The sequence below is a fragment of the Falco cherrug genome, chromosome 12 (genome assembly GCF_023634085.1).
Source record: "Falco cherrug isolate bFalChe1 chromosome 12, bFalChe1.pri, whole genome shotgun sequence".
Taxonomy (NCBI): Eukaryota; Metazoa; Chordata; class Aves; order Falconiformes; family Falconidae; genus Falco; species Falco cherrug.
Genome location: NC_073708.1, coordinates 30,908,816 through 30,929,631, shown reverse-complemented (window position 1 = coordinate 30,929,631; position 20,816 = coordinate 30,908,816). Strand labels below are relative to the sequence as shown.

At 41.7% G+C, this 20,816-nt stretch overlaps 1 protein-coding gene across 10 annotated transcripts in view; it reads right to left on the bottom strand.

Moving 5' to 3' along the window:
• The window catches only part of FGGY (FGGY carbohydrate kinase domain containing), a 325,601-nt gene that overhangs the window by 267,899 nt on the left and 36,886 nt on the right, over positions 1-20,816 (bottom strand). For 7 of the 10 annotated variants that reach the window (XM_055725212.1, XM_055725203.1, XM_055725205.1 and 4 more), the window contains one exon: positions 15,919-15,990. The exons of the other annotated variants lie outside the window; for them this stretch is intronic. The gene's annotated coding sequence lies outside the window, so the exon portion shown is untranslated. The remainder of the gene's footprint in view (positions 1-15,918; positions 15,991-20,816) is intronic. 10 annotated transcript variants of the gene reach the window in all.

Here is a 20,816-nt window from a genome sequence, read left to right as displayed (position 1 = left end):
GAGAACAAGTTGTAAAGGAGCTAATTTCCTGCTTGCAGCAGCTCTGATAAATTTCAATCTGGGATGACAGGGGCTCCGAGAGCAAGGGGAGGGACAGCTCTCTTCCTGGAAAGCCAGACAGGATAGGATTGATTTGAGACATCTTCATAGCCAGAACAGCCAGTATTGGCTAATCATCAGAAATCAGAGACTTCAACCTACAGAGAACAGAGAGCAAGGAAGACATCTGAATCAAACCCTCAGGTTCCAAATGTGTAAACTAACAAAACAGTAACACACACACACAACAAAAAAAAAAAAGCCCCTGCTCACACACAAGCCTTCCTGGAGACTGACAAATGCCAAAGGAAGTGCCAGTGCCCTGACTAACAAAAGAATCCTGAAACGCTGCAGGCTCCAGTGCCAGCAGCGGCAGAGCCGGCACCCAGTTGAAAGTGGGTGGCTGCCTGACACGGCTGCTGCCGGATGGAGCAGACAGCTCAGCATGAATCATGGGGCAAAGGATTCCTTCAGTCCGGGAGGAATCGGTACAATACACAGGCTGCCTGCTGTTTGCTGTCCTTTTTTTTTTTTTTTTTTTTTTTTTTTTTAATACTCCTGACTTTGAGAGACCAGCCGTTTCCTTCCTGATGTGCTACGTGGGCGTGCAACCGGGAGATGACTACTCATTGATGGCACTGTGCGTATGTGAGCGGCTGCATGAACGCGATAGTGAGAGGTGCCAGACTGAAAACCCCCAGGGACTGAACTCTCCCAGGTAGTCCACACAACCAACCACTGCTTTCAGTGGCTACTACACAGCAGATCTCCCATCATCACCTTCTCAAAGGGACCCCTTCACCAGGTCATGTGCTTTAGACACACACACACACATACACAGAGGAGATTACTATGAGTAATCTGCAGATTTAAGACTTTTGGAAATCCTTCCTGGAAGGAGGAATGTATCTGTCTTCCTGGCCACATGGCTGGAAGCAGGGCAGAGGGTCACAGAGTTTTCTTACACCCCCTCTAAAAATCTACAGGAGCACTTTAAATAGGGCTACAGGCAAAGCTGGCTTTGGTTTACTAAGCCCTCTTGCCCCAGAATGGGGAGGGGAAATACTTCTATTATGCTGACCATGTATCTTCACTCTCATCTCTGTATGTCTGGGAATTATTTGAACCAAGCCATCTTGAGCCTGGGAAACCACTTGAAATTATTCTCCCTGGCCATTCAGGCTTTTGGTCTCTCCATACACCCCAGGTCTGTTTCCGCTAGGTCCGGTTAACACGTAACAAGTTACCTTCTCTAAATACTTCAAAAGGCAGACCACTGATCACAGACACGAGACCACCACTGTGGAAATTGTTAAGTCCAAAAGACTAACTTAATTAGGCTCTATTCACTGCTATTACCTCTAGACATGTTCCACTGATACATTTTGATTTGTGCTTTCCATAGTATAACTCTCCTAAATATGTCAGAAAAAGAGAGACTGAAAACACAGTCAAAGGGAAAGTGATTTTTAATCAGATACATACTGTTCAATACTACTGGCAGTTGGAGTCTTTGCATTTATTTCAGCGGGCTTTACATCAGCTCTATCACCAACTGGCAGACTACTCTGAGGAGCAACTGTTTTAAAAGGTAGTCTCCTATGTGTGCTGCAGAACTGTCAATACGTAGAGAAGAAATGCAACTGAACCTATCAGAACAGACAATGCAAGAAAAAAGGTCTGGTCAAGTTGGCACCCTGCATCCCCAGAGCAGGAAGGCCACACCTTCAGCCAGAGCCAATGGCTTGACAAGAGTGACAGTGACATGCACCTCTGCTCACATCAGAAGGAAGTAGCTGACACTTTGACCTGACTTCATGTAAACTTTTTGTACCTTCTACTGCTGTGCAGCGGAGCTTCCAAGTTCAGTCATTGCCTAAGTCTCTTGCAGCATTGCTTAACAGTGATCTTCCATCTGCTCTTTCCCATTAGCATCAGTGACATCTTGCCCAGTTTCAATCTTTCTCCCTACTTTTTATCTTCCCTTTCTCCCATCAGTGAGTACGATTCACTCCATGTTTTATTCTTCTCCATTAATCCTCTTCTTTCTTTTCCTATACGTGCCTCCTCTGCAAAAGCAGAGGAAATCTCCTGGTGAAAGTCTGCCCCTGAGGACTGACTTCCATCCCTTTCTGTCCTGCCACCTTTCTACCACTGGAAATTCACCTCTAATTTAGCTGTAACCCACATTCATGATCTCAGCAGTATTTTCAGCTTCTTTGACCAGCCCTCAAAGCCGTTGCTGCCCAAATACCCCCTTTCTTCTGTCCCCCTCTTCTCTCTCTTCATTGAACTTGGCTTATCACATCCAAGAGATAACCTGATAATGCACAATTTATTCTTTTTCTTCTCTGCCAGTAAGGCTCTCTCACATCCTATAAAGAAACCTCTTATCTGCTTTCCCTTTAGCCTCCCCACTGATCCACAAATCAATCTGGTTTTCTTTTTCTTTACCCTTACATCTTTCTTCTGCTCCAGTGCTTATTTTCTTTCTCTATACAGCACAAGCTTGTGCAAATTTCTGCTAACTTAAAAGAACCCAAATCCATTCTTTCACCAGCTCTGCCTTTTCAAGTATTGCTCACTCTGTGTCTCCCGTCTCCCACCTCTTCCTTATATTTCTAAGATCACTGGGCTCACCATTGGCAAAAACATCTGGATTTCTCCTCTTCCAGGCTCATGCCGGATTCTGCCCAGCCGACCTCCTTCATTCCACTAAAATCATTCTTCCCTCAGTTTCAAAAGGCACTTGCCAAACTTTCAAATCAATATGCTATCTTTTGTCTCCCAGGCTTGTCATCCAACTTCAGCACTCCTAATCAAACTCTTCTGGAAGTTCTGTCATCCCTTAGCTTAGATGGTTCTTTCTCCAACAATTCCTCTTCTCCCACTCCCATCACTGTGCACATGTCCTAAGGAGGGTCATCCAATGGCTTTCTGTTACCCATCTTTTGTCAGCTTCAGTTTCCTTCTCTACAGAGAGTGCAAGAAGCAAAGAAGAAATCTCATCTACAGCTATGAAAAACATACAGCACTTTTACACAGACAGAAATCTTTCTGCACTCCAGACCTTCAACCCAAGTTCAAGTTCCATCAAATACATGCAGACAGCACCAGGAGGTTAGAGTTTGGCTTTAAAACAACAGGGAGGAATGTGATGTTCAAAGAAGAGAACATATCACTGGCTTGAAAACAACTACAAACATGCCCAATGCATATTATTGGCCATATTCTTAACTGATTAAATCTTTACCAGCTGAGAAATGTTTCAGAAGTACCTATTATCCTAAGAGTGGCTGCAGAGACAGTCAATATCCTTCCCTATCCTCACCCTTGCCTTTTTCCATTCACTTAATGAAACAGCTTGCAACTCACACTGCTCTTTATGCTTGTGTTTTTCATGACAATCAAGTCCAGCAACAGCAGCAAGTTAATATATTTACTTTGGGAAAGGGTGAAAGGAACAAGTTCTGGTTATGGTATCCCACATTTGGTCAGGATCCTGCTTGGCTAACAACGTGTGTATACTGATAAACGTCCTGGTTTACAGGCACACTTCCTGGTGCCTATTGAGCCATGCTCTGCCATGGCTCCTGAATCAATTCAGCATGGGTGAGCTGTGGGTAGGGGAAAGTTCACAGTTAGTTGCTCACTGCTAACAGAAAAATGGTTTAGAAATTATTTACTTCAAAGAAGTGTGTCTCCAGTGCCTAAAACCTGTAATGGTTCCATTGTATTTTTTTAACAGGTGATTCGCTTCCACTAAGTAGTTCTGATCTTGTTGAGAGTGAAGTACATTGCATCTTTGTGGAATGACAATATATCATCCCTTCTACCCACATTATTTTTCCTTCTGCTTAAACCACACAAAGACATTAACTCAGGGGTCCTCAAACTTTTTAAACAGGGGGCCAGCACGCAGATTAAGTGGCAGGCAGTCATCTGCGGCTGCTTGGTTTCCCCCCCCAACCCCCGGCGGGGGGTGGGGGGGGGGGGGGTGGGGGGTGTCTGTAAATACCGGGGGCCGGATTGAGGACCCTGAGGGGCCGTAGTTTGAGGACCCCTGCATTAACTGATCAATGATCCATCGGTCACCAATTAGAAAAACCTGGAACAGTACACTATGTGCAGCAGACTAAACAAAGTAAAAAGTAAATCCTTCACATCTGTATTTCCACTGTCTGAAAATTCACTGATTTTGACCTGCGACAGGAGAAAAGTCCTTATATAACAACACCACATGAACAGTTCTCATCCCATTTCATATGAACAATTCTCATCCCATTTCTGTGGTTTCAAAAGTATAATACTCATATCCTCAAAAGTATCACTTAACTTTATCTCCACATCCTACAGTGATTCAGTCTTTGAAAAGAAGAGTTGCGCTCTGAGTTCATCTGACATTTCCAAATTTAAAACGAGGCTGAAGTAGAGTATTGGCATTTACAACAAAACCACAGCATAGTAGTTCCATAAACCACTCCTCCAGCTTCTAAGACCCAGTTGCCTTCAGTGGACCACCACTTCAAACCTGAACTTTGCTGACTAGCTTAAAAATTTGTTCCTGGTATCATGTGACAAGTTTCTGAAGCTCACATGTGTAATGGGGTATTTGCTGCTAGTATGAAAAGAAGAAAAAAAACCCCAAAAAATATAGTAGAACATGAGGTTCCAATTGTCTGAAAAACAGTAACATCTGTTAGAGTCATGAGCAGTTGATTAGCGGAGTTCATTTTTAGGGTAAGGCTTCAGTAGATCAGCTCTTCTATCTAAGTATATCACTGTAGTTGCTGGAAGCATTACAAAGAGTTACAAAGAATAGGCGGGAGAGATATAAACAATTTCTTAGGGTGCTAGTATCCTTAAAAGCCAACTATAACGTATTGGTCTTCAGCACTGCTCTACATGATACCAGCATGTGAAAATAACAGCTGTACTTAAACCTTGCTTTTATCCACAACAGCTAAACATCTGCCAGTCTTTCAGTTATAAACCTATACTATTTTTGAAGCTTAGAACTACAGACTGTAAAAATTCTTTTGGAAGATAAAACACAACATACAAGCTGTCAGTCTGAGCACACTTCTTACTTGCAAAATAATCACACCAAGCAGGGTTCAGTCTACCAGTGAAGACAACGACAAAAACATCAGTTGCTTTTTAAGATGCTGCTTGGATATGAACGTAAAGCTTTTCCAGCTCACTGTAGTAACATAAGGATTCACAGCTTGGAACATTTGCACAAAAAGCAGAGGTTAATCAGAAATGCTAATTTGGCCCATGTGCACTCTAAAGCTCCAGTGAGATTGGATAGATAGCTGAGCTGTATATACTACTTTCATTAAGGCTGCTGCTGCAGATCTGTGTTTATAACACCACAAACCTTGGCACCCAGGAATACAAGAAACCACCAGGAAGAAGATGTCTTTAAGGTTAAGCCTCCCTCATTAGCCTGAATATCTAATAGAAGGTTTACTAGGAATCTTCGACCTAGCTCTTGCTCAGTTCCTGGTGTCAGTGGCCTGACCTAACCTCCCAGTTTCCTAGTGCTCCATCTTCATCCACCTGTCACCTCATGCGTATTCCCCATCCAGGAATGGGGTACTGTTACATTAAAAATAACAACTAAAACTTGATAGCAAGCAATTTCACTTCCCCTTCCTGACTTTACTGACTATTTTGTCTCTAACAAAAACATAAAATAGCAAATACAAACAATGTGAAAGATCAGTGGGTTTTGTGTTCAGGTACATAGTTTGATTCAGCATACTGTGCAACCCTACTATGACTTTGGGAATACTGTTTTATTATACAGAAATTCAATGGTGCCCCCTTTTTATCATGAAGGACAAACTTCCAAGATGTTACAGCTACCTAAGAAAATGGCAGTTACTGAGGGATTGTCAGGGTTTTGAGTTACTTTTAGTCTACCCTAAAGCAGAAGAATCTCTTCACACTTTTTAAAGTAAAAATTGTATTTGACGGTGGAAATTATGATCAGGTGTCCCTAAAAAACTTGCTTCCATCTGAATAGATCCAACTTCTGCAAGTATTCTTCTACCTTTCAGAAGATATGGCACACCCACCCTTGAAATCCCTTCCATGCTTTCCAGTTCTCTGTAAGATTCTTCTTTTAATCTTCCTATCATTAAGACCCTATCATATGCCTGTTTTTTCTTACCTAAGCTTATAGGTAGGTGGGGAATTCACCTGAAAGCACTGTTCTTGAGATGCTAGTGAAGGCAGAGATGACCACTGTCTCTAAACAACAGAGCTGATTATCCTTCCCTATCTAACATGTAATCAACTTCCAAACCCACATGGTACAACATGCAGTGAACCTCTGTGGAGTGAATAAGGTCCAAGCATCAACCTAGTTTGGCTTTTCTAAACACATGTGAATCCTTTTTCTAGTGTTCCTTCCTGAGAAATACAGTCCAGTTGTTTCATCTGTTGACCTTGATGACTCGCTTGTAACTCGCCGGGACTCTTCCCTGTAACCCCACTGGGGAAGGAGCCCAGCTCACTGTGTAAACCCGGTGGGCTGTATCACAGTTAAAACACAGCCAAGCAGCCCAGCTATGAGTTTGGAAGTATGTGCAAAGCTTCTCTTGAAAACCCAGAACTGAACTGTGTGCAGACTACCTTGTTTGAGCTTCTCTATAGCTCCAGCAGATTCTCTGGGTTTTATTAGGTCCTCTGTGAGGGTGCAGTACCCTGGCAGATGCAAGGACTTTCTTCTGAACCACACAGCTCCTTCAGACCAGCTTGCTTTCTATGAATTAGACTGACCCTTTGGCTAAATTTAACTTCTGTGGAAAATGTACATTAATTTCTTCTCCGCTCCCATGCAGCCTAAGACTTCCTGTATGAGGTTCCCCGCTTTGTTTCTTCAACAAACCTTTTTACAACCTCTTCACAGTATATGTGAACTTTTGCAAACTAAACTGAACTCACTAGATGCAAGTCAGATAGAAGATGAAATTTAAAAACCTACACAGGCACAGCTGTATGCCTAATAAGCTAATTATTGACCTAATAAACTCAGGCCCTTAGCAGGGGTTATTGTTTCAGGCCACAAGCTACTTTAACATGAACACTTAACTTCTCTAATAGAAATAGTTTACACCTGGCTATCTTGACATATGAGCAGACAAAGCTGAAGCTCATCCATAGAAGACCAACAGACCTGCCCTAGGTCACTCCTATCAGGTCTAGAGACATTCACTCCCTTGTTAACGTCAGTAGGTAAGTGCCACCTTTTGTCCAAAACTGCAAAACAGAACTTTCCTGGATTGCTGTAAAGATTTAATGACTGACTTTGCTACTGCAAAGACCACTCATGATACAAAAATCGCATTGCATCAGCTTCCTAATATCATAAAACTCAAATTCATATCAAAGACTTGTGTTCCCAAAATTATTGGTGCTGATGATGACAAGTTCTTAGCAAGAAGTAAGGGCTGAGATGAAAGATCTTTGGTGAGCCACAACATTACCAGAAGCCTCGGGGACTCAGATGTTAGCTTTCTCTCTGCCATTATTTATGAACAATAGAAACCTCTAAATGATCTGCTCATTGGTGAGTGAGCTGTGGTACAGCTCTGTGCAACTTTGCATCAGAGATGGAAGAAGATGCACTTAATCAGCATAGAATGACACAGAAGTGGAAGACACGGCTCCATCCCTTCTCCACATCACCCATTGTGCACACCCACAGTCTCTTAAATAGCAAATAGCAAACTTGTGCTACCAACATATAGTCGTTGCTAGTACTGCGACAGAAAACACACATAAGTATTGGATGAACAGTGGTTTGGGGATTTATCTCATTATTTGGCTTAATAAATAAATAACAGGATAAATAACAGCAACACTCAACTGCCAGGATCTGCCTAATTTCTTCCTTCTCTTCCTGAGAACAGATGGAAACAGCTCCTGTAGGATGCTTTGGACTAGGCAGAACGAAGTGAAGGGGCACGTTCCTTCCAGCACTGAAAAAGCCTCCAGGAGCCACAGAGCACACATTGCAGAGGAGAGACTGCTTGGTTTCGATGTCTGTATCCATTATGAGTAAGTCAGCGGTGCCCTGACAAGAAGGCCTGAAGAAATTGGGGCGTGGCAGCTGTTTGGCACAGTGAGAGAGGGCCCAGAAGCCTACACAGAGGGTTTCCTCTAGGACAGGCTAGAGTACAAGCCAGGGCAGGAGGTTCCTGTGCCACTGTGAGATGGGCTCCAGCCTCTGCCAGAGCTGTGTGGCTCGGCAGGGGGAGGGAAGGCAAGACTTGGCAACCTGGGCTGTCTCACACAGTAGCAGGTTTTGTTCTCCACAGGACAGCCTAAGCCCTATGTGGCATGTGTTCAGACTCTTCAGTAAAGGACTGCAGTCCTTGTCACTATCTGGTCTTCTGCTTAATAGCAGTGGACCATACCACTTAATTCATGTGGCATACAGGACTTGATGTGCCCTGATTTTCCCCCGCTCCAGCTGCCCAAATGATGGTTAGCAGGCTGAAGATGAGTGATGCTTGCGGGACTGAAAGTCTGCTGCTCTTTTCCCCTTGCAGCAGTCAGACCTGCCAGGCCCAAGAAGCTGGTGCATCTTCTTCCAGGACACCACTCCCACGCAGCACAGCAAAACCAGGACTGTGATTCACGAGTGGAACCACTTCCCTTGGGACAGATGTAATGGCTCCCATTTCCTGTCCTCTACCCTACCTAATTTTTAAGGTTCCCATCCGCACCACAAGAATCAAACAGCTTGCACAACAGCTACTGTCCTGCTGTAGCTTACGGCCCAACACTTCAAGGTGTTACTGGTTAGTACCTTTAAACGTTGGGCTGTACCCATTTGTGATGAGAGCCCTAGAAATTGCCCCCTTCCTTTTAGTAAACTCCTTTAGTATCATCATATGTTGCTCCTAGTGCCCATGAAAATACAGCTTATGGGGCCTGAGTGTTTAAGCACCCTGACACTGTTTTACTACTTTGCCTTTTGCATGCAGATGGCATATCAATTTGTACAACCTGGAGAATACAGAGAAGACATCTCACACGTCTGGAGATGATGTATTTTCCCTCCCCAGCCCAAATGAATCCTGAAGCCATGACATTTATAAAAGCTTAATCATACATTGCTAAGTTTTTGGCAAACCAGATCAAATATTCTTAATGAAATCTTTTTTAAAAGTGGTTAAGACACTCATGGTCTCATGGACTCCCGTGGACACGCTGAACACCCAGACCTGTGGCTAGCACTACCTTGTGTGCAAAGTGGCGTATTTGGTCTGAAGACAACATGACATCTGCTTACCATTTCACTTCAGCGGGACTGTGTGATTAGAGTTAAGCAGGTGACAGCAATCTGTGTTATAGCCTTTTCTGAAAAGTGACCATCTCAAAAAGGTTCAAAGTATGATACCCCAAAAGGAGATTCAAAAATAGCATTAACTGTTTTTACAAATCACAAGATCATAGGATAATTTGTGTTGAAATGGACCTCAGAAGGACATCTAGCTCAACCTCCTGCTCGAAGCAGGGTCAGCTATGAGGTCAGATCAGGTTACTGAAGTTTTAACTAGTCCATTTGCCTTTTGGATGTCTACTGCAAGCACTGAAGAGTTTGGTCTTTGTATTAAAACAGAAGGATTTGCACTTAGTGAAAAAGAAATGGTAACAGTCTCAGAAGTGCCAATGAATATGATCCAGAGGCTACCAATAGTCAATTAATAACGAATGTTTTCTCAGTACTAACTCCTGAGTTTTGATTTCCTACGTACTATTTCAGCAACAAGAAGTAAGCTGAGCTGCAATGGCTGATTCTCTAAATTCTCTTAGTTTGATTTTCACAAGTGGCATTGACACTGACAGCTTAGAACACATGAGCTTGTAATGTTTACATCAAAATACACATACCATGAAAGTGTATTTGTGTACTGACCAAGTACACTAAATTATTAGCTTTACATAAACTACCCTCAGAGCCCATCCCTGGAACTAATAACCTGTTCATTAAAGTTTCCTTAGATTCTTAGTGACATTTCCTGATAATGGTCCCATTTATAAGCACAGATTACATTTAATATGCAGGGCTTTAACAGCATTAGCTTGTTCTAAAGTGTGCTTTGGCCAGTGTTATCAGAAATGTAGTTGAATATGGTTAAAGGGCAAATTCTGACACCTTTAGTCACCTTTTCCCACAACAAGTCTCACTGAATTAACTGGAGATCGATGATTAGAGAATGAACAAAGGGCTGAGACTGCACACAGGGCTAACACAAGGGTTACCATTAAACAGTGGGACTTCAGAATACCTCTGTGATTGAAGTGGCCCCAGGTTTTCTAAAATTCACCTTCAAAACCTTTACAAGTTTTCACTGTTTTATCAGCATGGTTAAAGCAGTGAAACTTTCTGAGGTATGTAGATTTATATTTTCTGAAATGTGATTTTACAATTCAACTTAATTCACACACTAGAAGGAGAATATATCCTTAATTTCACTATAACTGTGTTCAAACAAAAGAACACAGTTGGAATAGTCTATAAAAAAAATACTAACATCACTAAAGCTGACAGAGTTTCTCTGCTACAAATTTGTACGTAAACAAAGACTAGCAAGAGCCCCATGCAGAGCTGCTGCGTTTTGGACTAGGAAAAGCAACACAATCACAGGTTGAGAATGGCACTACTGAGCATGAGATGGGGGCTGTTAATTCAGACTGACTGTAGTTCAGGTGCATTCAAGTGCTTTGTGTATATAGGGGACTTTTTATAAAAATCATAAAATGGTTTGGGTTGGAAGGGACCTTAAAGTTCTGACACCCCTGCCGTGGGCAGGGACACCTCCCACCAGCCCGGGTTGCTCCAAGCCCCATCCAGCCTGGTCTTGAGCCCTGCCAGGGATGGGGCACCACACCTGCTCTGGGCAGCCTGTGCCAGTGTCTCGCCACCCTCACAGTAAAGAATTTCTTCCTAATATCTCATCTAAATCTATCCTCTTTCAATTTAAAGCCATTTCCCCTTGTCCTATAGCTACAGGCCCTACTAAAAAGCCCCTCTCCACGTTTCTTGCAGGCCCCTTTAGGTACTGAAGGGCTGCTATAAGGTCTCCCCAGAGCCTTCTCTTCTCCAGGCTGAACAACCCCAACTCTGTCAGCCTGTCTGCACAGGAGAGCTACTCCAGCCCCCAACACACCTTCATGGCCTCCGCTGGACTTGCTGCAACAGGTCCATGTCCTTCTTATGTTGAAGGCCCCAGAGCTGGACACCATATTGCAGGTGGGGTCTCATGAGAGTGGAGCAGAGGGGGAGAATCACCTCCGTCAACCTGCTGGCCACACTTCTTTTGATGCAGCCCAGGATTCAGTTTGCTTCCTGGGCTGCAAATGCACATTGCCAAGTCATGTTGAGCTTCTCATCAAGCAATACCCCCAGGTCCTTCTCAATCCATTCTCCACCCAGCCTGCATTTGTGCCTAGGACCTTGCACTTGGCCTTGAATTTCAGTTCAGTTCTAACAGTCAAAAAATTCCTAAATTTCTCTAAAATTTCTAAAAGACCTTGACAGTTTAGTCTGCTTTAATGACACAGTATGGAAGACAGGACACTTTGCAGCAAAGATGTTCTTCACTTTAAAAACTACATGTGGGCACTTTCTGAATTCAGAATAACTAGTGTACTTCTAGCAGTGCTCCCACTATCATTTCATGTGTGTGTCTTCCCAACAACAGACATCCTTCAAAGCTCTGGGTCACAAAACATGACACACTGTGTATGCTGGGACCACTACCAACAGCTGGCCAAAAATCCTAAGGGGAAAAATTTCTTTATTGAGTGGTATTTCCCATATTCCAGCACAACCTTTCCCGACTACTCCTCTACCTTGTCTGGCAGAGGCAGGAGCATCCCTTTTCCAACCAGGATTTATTAAACAATCCTGTGCTACATTTAGTGTCCAAAACCTATAGCTGTAAATCGTTTTTCCTCCTAAATTATCAAATTCCATAGTCGTTGGTCAGACATGCCATCTCCTGTCTCATTGTACCAGAGTTGCTATCACCCGCTTCCTTATTGCCCAATCAATGTTTCTAATTGCCCTCTTCCTTATTGTTTGATCTCTGTTTCTTCCTAAATAACTCCTTTACTACCATTCAAACATGTGAATAACTTGTTTTAACATGCTTTACATGACAGATGTATTGAAAGAACAAGCAGTATAAAAACAACGTTAGAAAATTCACAACAGATCTCAGCCAACAATGTGCATTAAAGGAGTACATGGCATTTTCCCTCTTTTCTTTTCTAATCTATACCATCAGAACTGTTAACCCCACCTACTAAATCCACAGGCACACACCTAGCACTGGTACAAAAGGAAAATGAGCTAGAAAACACCTTATAATCTCAGAAAAAGAGAAGATGAGGATGGTATGACAGATTCATAAAGAGGAGCAGTATTTCATCCTTGTAACCGTGGAATCCAGTTTTGTAATAATAATTGTTTGTGCTGCTGACTTCCTTCAACACCTGTGACCCTGCTTGTCATGGCCTCATTGCCTGCTGGAAACTTGGCAGAAGGCAAGAGAAGAGATATTAGGGAACAAACGCTACATCCTGAGAGAGGCCATAAAGTCCAAAGGTTGAACAGAATTGCCAGGAGCAGTCTGATAAACTAAGGAAGTATGTGGCTCTGAAGAGACAAACTGCTGTGCCCGAGTACAATATGTGCAAATGCCACGAGCTGCACCCCAATGTCTCGCACACTTGAAAGAGCACATTACCCAGGGACTTTTCCCAAGACGCCCCCTTGAAAAAGAATTATTCTAAGCCCCTTTTTGAAATAAGTATGTGACCACACGGTGCACTGCACATGCCAGAATTTCACAGATCTTAAATTTGAAAAACACTCCTATTCTTTCAAATTAAGCTAGGATGATTTGTTGATTTAATAAAAAGAAAAAAACCCCATGTAAAACCCCTTCTGAATTAGCATATTCAAGCCTTTCTGAAATCTGGCTCCAGGAAAGAGCTTGTCCTTAAAAATCTATCAGACTGTAACTAAGCTTGTAACTTGGCATGTGAAATAAATAAGCCAATAATCAGATCCTTCAGAAAATTTCACTTAAACCTGTAAAAATATCTAATAAAATAATCAGCATTTGAAAAGGTTTTATTCAGGAGGAGAGTACAGCAGCTTTGGTTTCATGTCAGGAAGAGCACGGGGCATTAACAACCAAGTTTTTTTCCCCCCTCTTTCCTATCCACCACTCACTCAGTTACACCAGCACAACTTTTTATGAAGCCACACTATAAATCTGAACAGCAAACACTCTCCTGGCTTTCAGAATAAATCAAACCAAGCGCACAGCATGGCCCCCACACAGAACTGAGCAAGCACAAGGGAAGAGGCAGCGCAGGAATGGCAGCCAGCGGAGGGAGGAAAAAGGACATGAATTGCTTTGAGCTCATATTGCTGCTGAGTACTTTCTATTATAAAACCATAACCTAATATGCTTTCAAGACTATGGCTCTGAACAGCTTCACATTGCGCACCTCCTTCCCTACGCAAGACCCTACAGGGATCTATACCATTGCAGAAACGTGCCTGCGTGGAGAAGTTTGCAGGCTCTGACACTGCACTCTATTATACTTTTCATCATTCACTGAACGAGAGGATAACCCCAGCAGTGCTTGTAAACACAACAGCTTCCTCGAGAAACAAAAGCAAAATCCATAAGTACAGCTGTCCTTGTAAGTAAAATGCCTGACTTGGGAGGGCTGTCCTCCCGGGGGAGCTCAGCTGTGGGAAGCAGGAGCAAGGAACTGCCTTTTTAGGACTGTGGCTGAGCAGAGCCGGGAAGCGGGGAGGCAGGAACGGGGCTCCCGCAGCAGCTCGCTGGCCTAATAAGGAGAAAGCCAGGTATTTCCCCAGGCCTGACCAGCACCCACACAGCCAGCAGCAAGGTAAGGCGAGGCAGGGCCCCCCAGCAGGGCTTGGCCCACCACCTGCCGGGGGACCCTTGGCCACAGCCACACTCCTGCTCTACACCCCTGCTGTCTCTGGCCTCCCAGCATTTCAAATAGGCCTTATTAGGAAGCGGAGAAGCTTAATTAATTGAAAGATCGTTTTCAGATCTGTGAATCCAGATGGTTTGTGGGTGAACCGTACTTGATTTTAATGTGACATTTCAAGGCATTCAAGGCAACATCTTGGAGCGCGAGTCTCTACTGTCAGGCATCTTTTTAGCTACCTGCATGAGAGGGCAGGTTTTCGGAGGTGATGAGCAACTGGATTTTCAGAATACTTTAACAGAAGGGGCAGAACACTCAAAGCCTCAGACACTCAGCAATTTTTTTTAAGCAAGCTTTAGGAACACACACGATTAAGACTCCTCCTCAGTTGCCTAAAAATTAAGGCTGCTTGACAGAAAAGCAAAAAGATTTTACATTAATTCAGTTTAAGTTACATTTTGTTTTATTACCTGTTTATTATTCTAGGGACCAAAACAAATAAAACCACTTCAGGCCAAATCCATCTATATAGGGTACGTGTGTAAGAATCCCTGCCCATGAACTGTCCCATATTGCTCTTTTTACTTTCCTGACTCTAGTTTTATGAAGTAAAAAGAGAAGGCTGTGAGCAACATAGGAAAAAAGTACAATTTCCCCCCAACAATATCCATTTTTAAATTTGATTTTTAAAACTTTCTCAGAAAATGGCAACAAAAATGGAGTGTTCTTGAATATTTTGTTTGCGGGGGAAAAAAAAATAATTTTCCTATAGATGTGGTTAAAGAAACATAAATTACAGTATAACATTAAAATAAGACACTACCCATCCAGGAACAATACAACATGCCACTTCTGAATATAAAATGGTTAACTGAAATTCAAAGAATTACCCACACCTTTTGCCATCACAGTTCCTTGAGGTTAAACTTTGATAACTGCCTGTCTTGAGATGCTGAATAGCATAGGTTTAACTGAAAGCAGCAACTGTTACCCTAGAGATATGAGAACGGCTTGGTAGTTTTGATCTGTACTACTTTTTGAATCCACAGACAAATATCTGCTCTACATCATGAACTACTGCCATCATTAATGCCTTCAAGTAATAATCGCAGCAGGAAGAAAAAAAACTTTGATTAATCTTGCCACATCCCACTTGCAACATATTGGCAAGAAAACATGGAGGAAGTACTAATTACCCATGGATAATGACAGGGCATCCGTTTCTAGGATTCCTTATGAGACTCAGGAAGAAACGAGGCAGGAGACAGCATAAAAAAATTACATTAAGCAATTGAAAAGTATCTAGATACGGGACAAACTTATTCAGCATGAGCTCAGATATTGTGTAGGACTTTCTCCAGTTGTTGATTGGGCTGGGATTACATTTCTATAGCTCCAAAGGAGTGCTAGGGAAGGGTGATTTTCATAAAAGGAATAAAAGTTTTGACACCAGGTTTCATAATGTAAATTCATCCTTTAAAATAACTTGCTTGCCAAAGTAGTTCAGCTGCCAGAAAGGGAGAAAAGCAGGCAAACTATTCCCTTAAAAGCAATGACTGTGCTATGCTGCTCAGGTACACAAGGCATCGCTCCAGAACCAGGGAATGTTGGCTCATTAGAAGCAATTAAAAAAACTCTGAGGGGATTTTAAAAACAACAACTTCCAAAAACAAAACATGCATATATACCACATGCATTTGTTTATGCAGCTGTAATGAGTGATGAAATCCATTTATGAGCTGAAGTCACAAGATTCTAAGCAGGTCTTTGTTTAATCTCAGTAAGTCATGACATTTCCCTACTACTTATATTAATGTGACTTGGATGAACATTTTCAAACTTACGCACTTGGTTTTTAACAGTGCTTACCAGTCGCGCTTCTCATCTGCTTTGCTGGAGACTGAATAGTCTACTTCAGAGCCCCCACTTCGATTAAGGATCCTAAGGACAGATATAGAAGTCTTGTTTTAGTTTAACATATGCCTGCAATTCTTGAATTCAGCAGATAGTCTGCAATTCTTACTCAAACTGAGACTCTGCAACCTGCAAAGGGTGTAAATAAAAATCAATGAAACCATTAGTGGAATGAGTACTTACAGCATCAGCCCTTCTATAACCACAAAATCTATCCAGATGGATGTCCTTAAAAGACTTAAGAAGGTTTGCTATAGACAATGGCTTTCATTCCAGCACATTGCTGTGACTTGGGAGAATAAAATGAAGATAAATGCAGCTGTTTGCTGCTTACATTAATGCAGCACTAGTGCCCTGAGTAACAAAGGTAGGACAGAGTACACAAGGAAAAAAACCCAACAAAACAGCACAAATAACTATTAAGTTGCATATGCTTTTTGTGTATTTATAAACTGTGCTAGGCTTTAGATTTATTATTATATAGCTTTAACAGTATACAAATCAGTACTCCTGCATATAAATCAAAACCACATTTTTAGCTTTGATATTAAGGAAAAAAAAAAAAAGGGAAAAAAAGGTACTTGCCACTGCTGCTCTTGTCATTACACTTCTATTAGCTTTGCAAACAGACCTGATGCCTTGTGAGGATCAGATCAAAACTAAATTATTCCACGTGTGCTGTTGATGTAATATTTTCTTTATATTTCTTTTAAGGAGGAAAAAAAAGATTAAGACTCCTGACCTGAACAAAAAGTCAATCCATCTAATGCACAAAAGCAGGACATCCCAGACATAGAAATTTTTTTTCCTTCAGACCTTAAAGGCTAAAAGAGTGGTGCTGTCTATGTCTGTTCTCCATTCTGTTTCTCATGCTTGGCTCATTCATCTACAGCTCTCCAGAGTACGAAATGAGCCAGGAGAACAGGTGGATTTTACCACGTGTCACCAAATCAAGATGGCAGAAGGATACAAGGAAAATGCAAAAGTCTTTCACCTAGAATGTTTTGTTCCAAGCAACCTGTTGTTTATATGCAAAAGCATAATGTACAAGACAATTTCTTCTTGGACCCAGCCTCAGGAGGAGTCTAAAAAGGCCAAAGCCAAATATGCATAACCAGCAAAGTTAATGTATTACCTAGATAGCATGGAGTATGCTCCTGTACCTTGCATATTTTATGATTATTTTTGTTGATATAGGAATATAATATGCACTACTGCCAGTGTCTTTCCTGATGTGAAAAAAAGTCCTAAAACAATCACCAATATGAGGCAGCCAAGGAAGCAATGGGACTCCTGAGATGGAAAGTGACACTTTTTCTGTCAATTTCAGACACACACCTATTAGATGCAGGTTTATGTTACACACCAGTACTACATGGACTTGGGAAGACAGATCACATTCTTAGTAGGACAGTATAAACACTTTGTTACCTTCAATTTCCTTAGGATGCCTGCATCACTCAAGTGAAAAACACAATGTATACAAACCATACCAAACACGAATCTGTAATACTCTTAATATCACATCAATTTATATATGCTAGATATATTCATTGAAAAATACACTCAGATGCAACCTTCCTACATAAATTCTAAGTCTACAGGGATTTCATTTTATACTCCCCCTTTTCCAAAGCCCCATTATTTCCTTTAGCTTTTTGGGATCTACTATACCAGTGTGCCAGAAAGAAAATTACTAACTACTGAAGTCAGAGAAACAAGTGAAAAATGCGTATCAGTAGAAAACATCATTTAATGTGCTAGTCCACATGAACTAAACCCAGCTGAAAAGTTCTGAAAAGGCACACTAAAAAAAACCAACCTGTGAGAGTGGTTAAGTAAACAGTTCCCTTACTGGATTTGCTATAACTGACTAAAACCTTTCTTCCCCTTTCCACATTAAAGGAGAGCCCTAAAACCACATTTTGCATATTTTATTAGTTCAAACCTTTTCTAACATGGTTCCCAGGGCAGAAAAAGTCTAACATACTTTAAAAAATGAATCTAACATTGTTCTAAAATAACAGTACTATAACCTGGTGGAGTGTGAACAACAGTACTATCAATAAATGTCTACTCGTATTCCCAGACCCAGAATGGAATTCTAAACAATTTTTAGCCTCTCAGATTCAAAATTTATTGAATGTGAACTTGCACACTAGCTTTAGTAATCAATGTTACCCATCTCATGCCTCTGACTGCTTTCATCAGAGAGAATAAATGCACATTTGGAGAAAGAAAAACATTTTTGTGACTGTTTTAAAAATCGTAGTTGAAAGTTTCTTGAAAGGTCAGAAAGCTAGGAGTTATCTTGCTAGAAACAGATTAGCAGGCAGAGTGTAGGCAAGGTGGTCAGGGTGTATGGGAAGTGTAATCTATCAGATTGATAGCACCACTATGCATATGGTACAATTATATCTTATCTTTCCAGCCCTGCAACCAAAACAAACCACACTGAAGTCTTGGATTCAGATTCTGTTGTGTTTAAGTACACACCCCTTAGGGTGGCGACCCAGGACACACCACACATCTTTTACTTCATGTAAGACAAAATCAAAACAAATATAATCAGTATTTTTCCTTTCAGGACTCTCACTGAGACTCTTTGATGTGCTTTCCCTAATCGTTTTCTCTTTTTAATCATCACGCTCAGGGGTTTCTCTGAGCTTATAATGGTCTAGTTTTTATGTAACCTCTTCCATGCGGGCGCCTTCCCAAGCTCCCAACACAGCAACTGTTGTAACAGTACACAGCAACACTACACCAAAGGATACCTTGTCCAAATGAAACCAAAAGGGAAATTTAGATGAGTACATTCTGCTTAGGTTGGAATTTTGGCTCAGGCACAAGAGCTAACACTCCTGGTCTTGCAAAAAGAAGCTCTAATGGAGATACTGAAAATGAAAGTATGTCTTCTACTTCAAAGCTGAAAATCTGGCCACTCCTGTAACATGTTTTTCTGCTCAGGGAAATTTTACTTAACTATACCTATTGATGAAGGGGAAATCCTTGGTCCTACGTGTCAGCTGTGGGTTTGCCATTCACTTGAGACTCCACCAGTATAATTTAGTACCCATGGTATAAAACCAGTTAAATTTCTAATTTCTATATGGCTGCTTGCCAATTTTTCGTTGTCTTAGGGGCAATTATTCACATTTACATTTTATCTTGATTTTCTTTAGCAATATCTCTGTTTACACAAAGAATCCCTCAACAGATTACCACATTATTTTCAGCATTACCCAAGAGGTGCATTGGTATACTAGAGTTGTAAGATTTTCCAGATCCACTATTAATAAAATGCCTAAATTTAAAATAGGCTCTACATAAAACTCACATAACTGGAACACCTATAAAAAGTCCTGTAAACAGCTGTCCTACATCTAAGCTCCCAGTAAATTGATGAGATTCTAGAGTTAATTCCTATTTATCAGCTAAGACTTACTGATACCACTGATACTCATCTCTGTTCTCTGCTATGCTCTGTCAAGACACTGCACATGGAGGAAGCAGGAGCTAAGACAAGAACTGGAAACATTTCTTTCACATGGGAAGGTGTCCTGCTAAGAAACTGCTTATTGAACCTGACAGGGAGTGTATAAACAACATTAGAGGGAGTGCTCACACATGTACTCCCAATAAAGGGGAGGACAAGGCAGCGAAAGTCAAAGCTATTACAAGACAAATACAAATTAAATACACTGGTTTTAATCTCCAGGATACTAAAATATTTTTGAGAGCTCCCAGTGTTGGTGGGGGGAGGGTTAGGGGGAGCAGTAAACCCTACACAGACTTTTCTTATGGCTTGTATCACCTTTTCCAGGAAAATCATTCTAGAAAAAAGCAACAGAGGATTTTGAAACTAAAGAAAAGCACTTGCTAAAAGATAGCTTGCTCTTTGTAAAACTTCCCATGAGGCCTGAAAAAGCACCCTGAGCATGCAACTTCACCAGACAGCTTTGCATATGAAATGCTGTTTGTTTCAGAAATGGTTGTATACTTTTACTAAGGGGGTTATTCCTGTCATTTGTCCCCTAATTACTGATCTGTGAGAAACAAAAAAAAGGAGTCAGAGCTACCACAAAGATATAAGCATAACTATTAACGTTCATGGGATTTTCAACATCCCCCCACCTTATCCTGAAACTTTAACCCTTGAGTGAATGCTGCCATATACATTTCCTTTGTTTGGTTGTCTGGGGGGCCACCTGGAAAGCACCAGCATCCTAAGAAGAAAACTGCTATTGTTTATTCAGAATTCCCTTAGAACAAAATCTTGCTGTCCATTACCATTTCCCAGAAAGGTATATTGTTCTGTCGGCACCCATCTCAAATTCAAGTGCAGAGACATGTTTACGGAACGTGCAGCAGCTCAGATAGGCTGGGCTGTTGCAATCCTGTTGCAATCCTGTGCAGAAAACAGAACGTTAAGACTGGCATGCTGCTCCCACGCCCTCCCCTTTTCAGGCTTTACATTAACTCAGTGACACCCTGCTAGGCACAAGGTTTATTTACACAACACAAAGTCTTGAGACAAGCCTTTGTTCGACTGCAATGTTGACAAGGCTTATGAAGTGCTACCGACTATAGTAAAGGTGTATTAAGAATCAACCGAGGACCACGTATGAATGAAATGTTTTGCAACTCGCTTGATTGAGTTTCCAGCTGCAGCACAATTCTCTTTTAGCCAGAAGCTGCTGAGACAAACGAGCAAAGCTCCTGGCTTTCACAGAGACCAGTGAATTGCACTAACACGGTGGTTCCACAAGGACTTTAATCTGGGATATACGGGTGACACCCTGAAAAGAAGCAAATGCTTCTCTTCCCAGCCATTCAGGTTTTTCGCTGGGATA